Source organism: Humulus lupulus, chromosome 4 (genome assembly GCF_963169125.1).
Source record: "Humulus lupulus chromosome 4, drHumLupu1.1, whole genome shotgun sequence".
In the NCBI taxonomy this organism is placed as follows: Eukaryota; Viridiplantae; Streptophyta; class Magnoliopsida; order Rosales; family Cannabaceae; genus Humulus; species Humulus lupulus.
The window spans coordinates 38,296,420-38,307,005 of NC_084796.1; positions in this window are offsets into that span (position 1 = coordinate 38,296,420).

Genomic DNA, 10,586 nt, shown 5'->3' on the forward strand with positions numbered 1-10,586 from the left:
GTGCTCTTTAGGAAGAACAACGATCAATCGATTTAAATTAACTTCTAAGTTTTATGACCTGGTTATATCCAGGAACTTAATTTGAAAACTTAGTTCGTGTTAATTTTTATCAATATCTCGTGCTCTTTAGGAAGAACAACGATCAATCGATTTAAATTAACTTCTAAGTTTTATGACCTGGTTATAACCAGGAACTTAATTTGAAAACTTAGTTCGTGTTAATTTTTATCAATATCTCGTGCTCTTTAGGAAGAACAACAATCAATCGATTTAAATTAACTTCTAAGTTTTAAGGCGACCTGGTTAAATCCAGGATAGGACTTAGTTCACATTAATCCCTTATCAATATCTCGCGTTTTTTAAGAAAAACAACGATCAATCGATTTGAATTAACTTCTAAGTCTTTAAGGCGACCTGGTTATATCCAGGTACCATATGCCCCCCAAGTAACTGGGAAAGGGTCTTTCGTGGTTACTTTAGATTACACTTGTAAATATGTACAATCATAAATGAAAAGTTAATTCTCATTGCGTAATACATAAAAAGTGGCCTTTTAGGCCTTACAAGGGAATCATTGATAATATCTCTTCAAATGGATGGCGTTCCAAGTCCGTGGGACCGCCCCTCCATCAAGCCGAGCTAATTTATAAGTTCCCTCTTTAGTGACCTCGATGACTTAATATGGCCCTTCCCAGTTTGGTCCCAAGACTCCATCTTTGGGATCCTTACCGGCCAAGAAAACTCTCCTGAGTACCAGGTCGCCAACGCTAAAGGCGCGCTTTTTGACTTTTGAGTTGAAATATCGAGTGATTTTCTGCTGATAATGGGCGAGCTGGAGTTGCGAATCTTCTCGTCTTTCATCAACAAAGTCAAGGGAAGCGCAAAGTAGCTCGTGGTTGCAGTCCTGGTCATATGACTGGACCCTATGCGAAAGTACCTTAATTTCCACGGGGAGGACTGCCTCACTCCCAAAGGTCAGGGAGAAAGGAGTATGACCCGTAGGAGTCCGATGCGAGGTCCGGTATGCCCATAGAACCTGGGGGAGCTGTTCTGGCCAGACCCCCTTCGCTTCGTCTAGTCTCTTCTTGAGGCTCGCCTTTAGAGTCTTGTTGACGGCCTCGACCTGGCCATTCGCCTGAGGATAGGCCACGGAGGAGAAACTTTTCACAATTCCGTACTTTTCGCAAAATTCGGTGAAGAGGTCGCTGTCGAACTGAGTCCCATTTTCGGAAACGATTTTCTTGGGCAGCCCGAATCGGCAGATAATGTTCTTAACCATGAAGTCAAGGACTTTTTTGGAGGTTATCGTTGCCAAAGGTTCAGCCTCAGCCCACTTCGTAAAGTAGTCGATGGCCACCACGGCTTAACGGACCCTGCCTTTTCCAGTAGGGAGGGCGCCAACCAAGTCGATCCCCCAAACTGCAAACGGCCATGGGGACGAGATCATCTTCAGCTCGACTGGGGGAGCTCGGGCAACTGTGGCAAATCGCTGGCACTTGTCGCACTTCTTGACATACGAGATCGAATCCTTGGACAGAGTGGGCCAGTAATATCCTTGCCTCAGGACCTTTAAGGCCAAGCTTTGCCCCCCAGTGTGATCTCCGCAAAAACCCTCATGCACTTCCTGCAGGATGGCCTTTGCTTCGTCTGGAAGAACACATCGTAGTAGAGGTAGGGAGTGCCCATGTCGGTATAACAGCCCGTCTACCATTGTATACCTGGGAGCTTGATACAGTACTCGCCGCGCATCATTACGCCCTTCAGGTAGCTTTCCCTTGACGAGATACTCAAGGATGGGGGTCATCCAGGTTGGCCTGGCGTCGATCATCTCGACCTCTGTCCTGGCTTCTTCTATACTTGGTTTCTCCAAGAATTCTATCGGCACTAACCCCAAGGTCTCTGTCTCCCCGGAGGTGGCGAGCTTGGCAAGAGCGTCTGCATTAGTGTTCTGCTCCCGAGGTATCTGCTCGATCGAGCCTCGCCCAAACGCGAACAATTTCATTTTTACCTTTGCTAGGTAAGCAGCCATCTTGGGTCCCCGTGCTTGATATTCGCCCAGAACCTGGTTTACCACGAGCTGGGAATCACTGAAGCACTGGACGGAGCTCGCCTTCAGCTCCTGGGCTATCCTCAGCCCGGCCAGCAAAGCTTCGTATTCGGCCTCGTTGTTGGAGGCCTTGAATCCGAATCTCAGCGCTGAGTGGAATCTATGTCCCTCAGGGGATATCAAAATGATTCCAGCTCCGGAGCCGTTCTCGTTGGATGAACCATCCACGAAGATTCTCCACGACGCCTGGGCCGAGGTGACCTGGGGTGAGTCTTCTGCAGGATCCTCCCGGAATCCTGTGCACTCTGCTACGAAATCAGCCAGGGCCTAACCTTTTATAGCAGTTCGTGGGGTGTACAAAATCTCGAACTGACTGAGTTCGAAAACCCACTTTAACAGATGTCCCGATGCTTCAGGTTTTTGCAAAACCTGCCTTAAAGGCTGATCGATCATGACGTGTATTGAGTGGGACTGGAAGTACGGCCTGAGCTTTCGCGAGGCCATGATAAGGCAGAACGCAAATTTCTCCATCAACGGGTACCGGGATTCAGCTCTGAGAAGTCTCTTGCTGATGTAGTAAACTGGTTTCTGAACCCGGTCTTCCTCCCGGACTAATACGGCACTAGCTGCATCCTCTATGATAGCTAGGTAGAGAAAAAGAGGCTCTCCTGCTTTTTGTTTGGATAATACGGGTGGCTCAGCCAGATGTGCCTTCAAGTCGAAGAAAGCGCTTTCGCACTCTTCTGTCCATTCGAACTTCTTATTTCCTCGGAGCAGGTTGTAGAATGGCAAGCACTTATCGGTGGATTTTGAAATAAACCGATTGAGGGCTGCCACCCTCCCTGTCAGGCCTTGGAAATCTTTGCGCGACCTGGGTGAGGGAAGCTCGAGTAGTGATCTGATCTTGTCGGGGTTTGCCTCGATTCCTCGGATATTGACAATGAAACCTAGGAATTTTCCCGATGCAACTCCAAAAGTGCACTTCTGTGGATTAAGCCTCATGCCATACTCCCGTAGTATCTTGAAACATTCTTCCAAGTCAGAAACATGGTTATCGGCAGTCTTTGACTTGACTAGCATGTCATCAACGTACACTTCTATGTTCTTTCTGATCTGGTTGGCGAACATTCTGTTTACTAACCTTTGATACGTAGCACCGGCGTTCTTCAGCCCGAATGGCATGACCTTGTAACAATAAACGTTAGTCGTGGTCATGAAGCTGGTGTGCTCCTGGTCCGCCGGATTCATGGCGATCTGATTGTAGCCTAAGTACGCATCCATAAAAGACATGAGCTCATGCCCCATCGTGGCATCCACCAATTGGTCAATCCTTGGTAATGGAAAACAATCCTTGGGGTAGGCTTTATTCAGGTCAGAGAAGTCGATGCAGGTCCGCCACTTCCCGTTGGGCTTCGGGACCAACACGGGGTTGGCGACCCAAATCGGAAACTTGGCTTCACGGATAAAGCTGCATTTCTTGAGCCGGGCTACTTCTTCCTCTAAGGCTTCAGCCCGGGTTGTTCCTAGGCGTCTTTGCTTCTGGGACTTTGCAGGAACGCTTTTATCTAGGTGAAGGGTGTGCATGATGACACTCGGGCTGATTCCCACCATATCCTCGTGGGACCATGCAAACGCATCCAGGTTGTCCTGTAGAAATTTAGTTAGCTCCGCCTTCCTCTCGCTATAGAGGTTTTTCTCGAGCTTGACCATCCGTGAAGGGTTCTGCGGATCGATGTTTACTTCCTCGAGCTTCTCAATAGCCTGGAGCTCGGATCTGTCCTCGCCTATTCGGGGGTCAATATCCTCACTTAAGACGATATTTTCCCCTTTGGTGCTCTGAGGTTTTTCAATCTCAGGATCAGCTAAGGGTTCCTAAGATTCCTCTCCACCACCTTGGATGGCCATTGCTAGTTGCCCGGGTTTCGATTTTCCCTTCATGGAAATGCTATAGCATTCCCTGGCAGCGAGCTGATCGCCACGGACAGTGCATATTCCCGTGGAAGTAGGGAATTTCATCGCGAGGTGGCGAATGGAGGTGACGGCCTCAAAAGCTATGAGTGTAGGCCGTCCCAAAATTGCGTTGTACGTAGCAGAGCAGTCGATGACCACGAACTCGAGGAGTTTGGAGACTGTCTGAGGTCCTTCTCCTAGGGTGATCACCAGCTCGATAGTCCCTATAGCCGCTGATCCTTCTCCCGAAAAACCATACAGCATCATGGAGGTCGCCTTCACCTCGGCGACAGTCAAACCCATCTTCTCCAATGTGGACCAGAATAGGAGGTTTACCAAGCTCCCATTGTTGATCAGCACCCTCCTAACCCTCTGATTAGCGAGCTGAACTGCTACGACCAGAGGGTCGTTGTGAGGGAGCTGGACATGGTTGGAATCTTCTTCAGTAAAAATGATCGGTTGTCTCTCCAATCGTTGCTGTTTCGACAGACGCTGCTCTGGGACGAACTCCATTCCATTATGCGCCTTGAGTTCGTTTATGTACCTCTTCTGGTCACCTCTGCTCATGCCAGCCATATGTGGACCTCCAGAGATGGTGGATATCTCCCCTCCTATCACGAGAGGAGGGACGTCCTGATCTATCCGAGACCCGAGCTGACTGACCGGGACTTCTGGAGCAGGTCGGCTTGCTGGAACCCTGTTCCGCACGTACTGAGCCAAGGGGCCGGCTCGGATGAGAGTCTCGATCTCATCTTTCAAATGCCTACAATCATTGGTATTGTGGCCAACATCGTTGTGAAAACGGAAAAACTTGGAGGTGTCTCTCTTCCCCTTTTGGTGCTTCAACGGCTCCGGCCTCTTCCAGGGGAGGCGAGTAGAGTTGGCTAGGAAGATATTCTCCCTAGACTGTGTGAGCTCTGTATAAGTCGTGTAGACGGGCTTAAACTTGTCTACGGACTTATTCTTCTTTGGGCCGTGCTGGCTGCCCTCGCCATTCCCCTTTCTTTTGCCTCCACCGAGCTGGTTGCTCTGTGTGACGTTCTGGGTCGCTGCCACGACCTCCGTCCCCACTCCAGCGGGCTGCTCAGGGGCCTGGCTGGTCCCTGCAGCTGAGGCTTCGGCCTCCTCCAAGTTGATCCATTCCTGGGCCCTATTAAGGAATTCGTTCACTGAGCTAACTCCCTTCCTTTGTATATCTTTCCAGAGTTCCCCTCTGACGAGGATTCCAGTTCTCAGGGCCATGAGCTTGGAGCTGTCATCCGCGTCTCTGGCCCGAGCAGCGACGTTCGCGAACCTGCTCAGGTACGCCTTCAGGGTTTCGTCGGGCTGCTGCCTCACGTTAACCAGAGAGTCGGCCTTGACGCGGGCAGCCTGGGAAGCTCGGAATGCCCTTTTGAAATCAGCCGAGAATGTTTTCCAGGAGTTGATTGACTGTCTTTTGCTTTGCTTGAACCACTGCCTGGCTGGTCCAGTCAGTGTGGAAGGAAATACCAAACATCTCAGCTCGGGACCAATGTTGTGGGCCATCATCAGGGTGTTGAACATCCCCAGATGATCCGACGAATCTCCGTCCCCATTGAATTTGGACAGGTGCGGCATACGGAAACCGGGTGGGTAAGCCGTTGCTGCTATGCTGGGGGCGAAGAGCTCCATCTCGTCCCCTGAATCGTACTCATCTTTCTCTTTCTCCGACAGGAGCTTCCTCATCAGCTCCTCCATCTGAGCCAGGCGCTCGAGGGTTTTGTCCTGATTTCCTTGGTTATTTCGGGGCTGTTCAACAGCTCCGGATCCATTGTACATATTTGGTGGGTTATTGCCCCTCCTATCTTAAGATAGGTTATTTGGGGCATTCCCACCATTACGTACTTCGGACAGGTCTCCCCCTGAACGAGCATGGCTGTCACCTCCTACTGGCTCCCCTCTATGAGAGTTAAGGAGATCTCGCAGGTCGCCCCCCTGGGTGGTTTGAGGACTTTGTGCCGAACTTAAACGCTGACGCAGGTCTCCGCCAGAAAGGTCACTCCGGAGACTGCCGGTCCAGTAGCTCCTGTTAGAGAGGCTCGGAGTCTGCCTTTGGTGGTGAGGATCCGGGCTTTCTCTCGGCACCTTGCTACGTTGGGAAGGTCCTGCGGACGGCGGGTTTATCCTGCTACTTCCGTAGGCTGGAATATCTCGGACGGGCCGAGGAGGAGATGGATATCTTACAGGAGACGGAGGATGCCTGACTGGGGAGGCGATCCTGGTTCTGTCAGGGCGGATCAAGTTAGGTGGGGGCCTTTCGGCCCTGCCAACCTGTGGGTCCCGCGCCTGGCGATCTGGATGAGGCGCAGGACATCTGTTGGGGACGGGCTGATGCTGCGAGCCCACCCCAGATCTCCTTCTGGAATTTCCTCGAGCTCTCCTGGGCGTGCTCGAGGCTGGTTGGGAGCTGGGAGTTGAAGTTCTGACCGAACGGCTATACTGTTGTTGTTCGGCTCTAGGCATTTCTTCGAAGTTTGCCTCTCGATGGTGCGATGACGGAATAGAGTTGGCTGTCGGAAGTCTGTCCGAGTGGCTATGCCTGGATCGATTACCCTAGCGGGACTTAGGAGTCTCACCTTGCCTCTTTCCGACGTTAGCGTCGGTTGTAAGAGGGGGTAGTCGGGCCAACACATCCTTGATCTGCTGATTAGCTATTGCTAGCTGGCTCCTCAGCTGAGCATTCTCCATCTCCACCGCAGTGTAATAACCTGGGTTTGGATTAGGTGGCCGGGGCGCCGAACTTCCAGTGTCATCTTGGCCCGCCGGCTGTTTGCCTGGCCGCTGTTGGACTTCAGGAATTTGTTCACCAGGGATGGCGACATGATGAGCCTCCTGCCCATCACATTACCGTGTCTGGATCGAGTAGTCACCATAGTTGGATGTTTGCGACAACACCAATCTAACTTGCTCTCAATGAAAGCACCAAACTGTTGACGCGGTTCTTCGCCAACAGGTAATTAAGAAAAGAAAGAGGAAGGGATTAGTGCTTATGTTGAACCGAAATAGATGAATGATCTTGGAAATGGAATGGTGACACAAAATACGTTTTTAGGTGGTTCAAATGTTAAAATCCTTCTACTCCACCAGTCAATATTATTGCTATATTTTTGGTATTCTTTTACAGGGTATTTCTTACACAATAGAATCCAACCCTTTGTAACTCCCAGGGTCTCCATATTTATAGGAGAGGGCACCTGGGAGTTGGTAAGAAGGTCATCCCGTGACCTTCTTACCTATCATGTCAACTCGGTGACATTCATGATTAATTCCTAAAACCTGACACATAAGTGTGGTCTAATCAATAGGTAAGGGGATAATGGGCCGCACGGCCCAACCCAGTCGTGGGTGTCTGAATACGAACGTTCACGCTGCGTGTCCGAGAAGCCAGGGATATATCAGACACGTGATGTCTAATATATGCACGTTTACCTTGCGTGGTTGACTTTATAAAAGGTCACAGCCTCCAACTCTAGCTCGTACCACGAGCTGGATGCTTCCCTCTGTTAGAAAAAGCTTATACATGATCTTTATTTATTTTCATGTATATCTAATATTAAACAAATTAATACAAGATAGCCTAAAACATGTTTCTAAAATTGAATTCAAAGAGAAACAAATAATATAATACTTACAGTATATGCAGCGGAATTAAAGAGTCCTTCCTTCAGTTTCTCTAACTCTTGTATCCTCTCTGTCGCAGAGTATTATCAAGAAACTGAACCGATCTTCTATTTTCTTCACGATCTTCCAATGTATCCTTAGAACCACCTAGACTAGTGTGGGAAATTCTCAACACATGAGATAGATATAGAGAGAAGAAGAGAAAATAACAAAGTGGCTTAGAAAAGGACTTGTGTTTAGAGAGAATATAAAACTATCAGAAAATCTGACTTGTGACTTATCTGTCGTCTCTTAAATCTTCTCTCTAAGCACTCCTTTTATAGACTCAATTAGGCCATTTAATTTAATTAAAAAATCAATAAAATAACAGCCATTTTGAAGCCCTAGGTCGAAATTATCATGGGCTATAGGCCCGTGAAATTTCCCATTTGATTATAAGCTCATTGGACTTAAAATCAAGGCCTGTATTATTTTCTATTGATTTAATTAATTAAATAATTATTTAAATCCTTTATCAAATTAATTATTTATAATTTGAACATTGATTTAAATTTATTTATTAATTTAGATACTAATTTATCTTAATTAATAAATCTGCCATAATTTCTCTTTTCTTCTCAAAATTACACAACTCTATGAAACTATCCAAAATTGACCTGGTCAACTTTGATAATTCTAATTGATAATTAAATCAATTAATTGAGACTATCTAGATGATTTTATCCAAGGTACAATGGGGACCATGGGCCTATGAAATCAAGCTCCAATAAGTTATCATAAATCTAACAAATAAATTTACTAACTTATTAATTCCTCGTGACTCCACTATAGACTCAGAATTGCACTCTTGAATTCTTAGAACGCTCTATAACAAATATAGATACGCTATTAATTATCCATTGTTACAACCATAATTGTCACTCAATCCTCTATAGACGGTCTACAATGAGATAGGACTAAAATACCGTTTTACCCCTCATTGTATTTTATCCTTAAAACACTTAGTTCCTTGTAAATGATATTTCAGTAAACTAATTTAATTACTGAAATGAGATCTCTATCATTTATCACCTTGAACCAAACTAAAAGGAAACCATCATTTCACTTCTTCATCAGAAGCTATAGATGTTCATATCTATGATTAACACTCCCACTCAATTATACAACCGAGTTCCCAAGATGTAAGTATGGGCTAGTCCGTAGGGTAAGCTGGTAACGAACAAGTCAAAGAACTCAAATAATACAATCAGTTAGAATACTAACCACTCAGAATTGAGATTGAATTGACCTATGGTCAAATATCTGATATGACTAGAATAGATAATAACGGTATGTTTACTTATCTTATCAACTGTCAATATCGGTCCTGTCCGATGTAACAAATACATCTGATCTTATCTACTTTGCTAATGTTCTGGAAAGAACATAACACTGTAATGTATAAGTAGATCATATCATAGATTGGCAAGTCAGTGTAAATCTGGTGCACTGACTAATCTTAGGACTAACTTATTTTGAACATATAATCATATTTATATTCCACTGTGATTACGTCACTATAAATAAGATTAGCTATATGCTCGGGATTTAATAGAAGTTTATATTAAACAAATAATCATGAAAATAAAACATGTGAGCAAAGTGAGTGACCAAGTCAAAAAATGATTTCTATTTTTTTATTGATAATAAAATGAGATTACAAAGAATTTGGGTTTTAATTAGGGCATAAAACCCCAACACCCTCAACCTGTGGCCTTCAGAGTCCAGACTCAGTCCTTAGTAATCTTGGCAAACCCTTAAGTTACCTCGAGCTAAGGAGGTAGGATCCTACGATGGCAGCTCCGGTCTTGGGGATGTCCACGTGGTAGTCATGATTAGGCTGTATCTCAGCTCGCTAACAGCCCGTGGGAAAATCAGGGCGTACAAAACAATATTTAAGAAAAGAATGGTAGAACTTTTACGTGGTTCAGCAGTTAAAATCTGCCTAGTCCACGAGTCAATATTATTGATCTCAGTACTCTCTCAAAACTTTCTCAGAGCAATTCGAAAGAGCATTCTCAGTACCAATTTGTGCATGAAAAATGAAAATTACCAGGTTATTTATAAGCCTGGTTAGGAGAATATCTTACTCTGATTCAGGGAAGTTACAACCAATTATTCTAATATGAAATAAATGTAAATAAATACATTAAATACATAATATCCAATGATAATTGAGATTTAATTATCAGATAACAACAAATCCCCAAGGAATAGGAATCTCCTAACAACTGTTGATTGCAAAACGCGTTGTCGACCTCGAATGCAAGGTTAACGCGCTTTTGAGACCAACATAATTTGAAGCTTGTTATTCCAGTCAACCCCCTCCTCAGCTAGTGGTTTCATCGAACTAAATCTTTGGAGACCAATGCCCTCGAGCCTACAACTAAGGCTCGAACAACACCCATATGTGCTGAAGAAGATTCTTTCGTTCGAGCTTGAAACTTAAGATCGAGTCATTACACTTGTGCTCGATCCCAACAACAACAGGTCAGGAATCATGCATATTTATACAAGTGTTCAACCACTGCTTGCTTTCTTCGAGCTTATGACTGCAGGATCTATCCAAACCATGTCTTTATGTGACCAGGCGAAAACTTCCTTGTTCTTCCTCAAAAATTCCACCAGTGCGTATTTGGTTGTTGTTTCTAAATTTTTGCCGACCTTTACAACTCTGGTCGGAAACTCTTCGTCAAGCTGGACCTCCGCAAGGACCTCGACAGGTCCTATATCTTCTTCAAAATCCCCAAAGTGAGGATCTAAGTCTCTATCCTCACTTTGGGCAACACCCTATTTGGTGACTTCATCACCTGATTGGGCTTGTACATCAATGGCCATCTGCAACTTTTCTGGGGGAGCACTCCTCAACATACCCTTCTTGGCCTTAGTGATTGAGGCATTGTAGCAC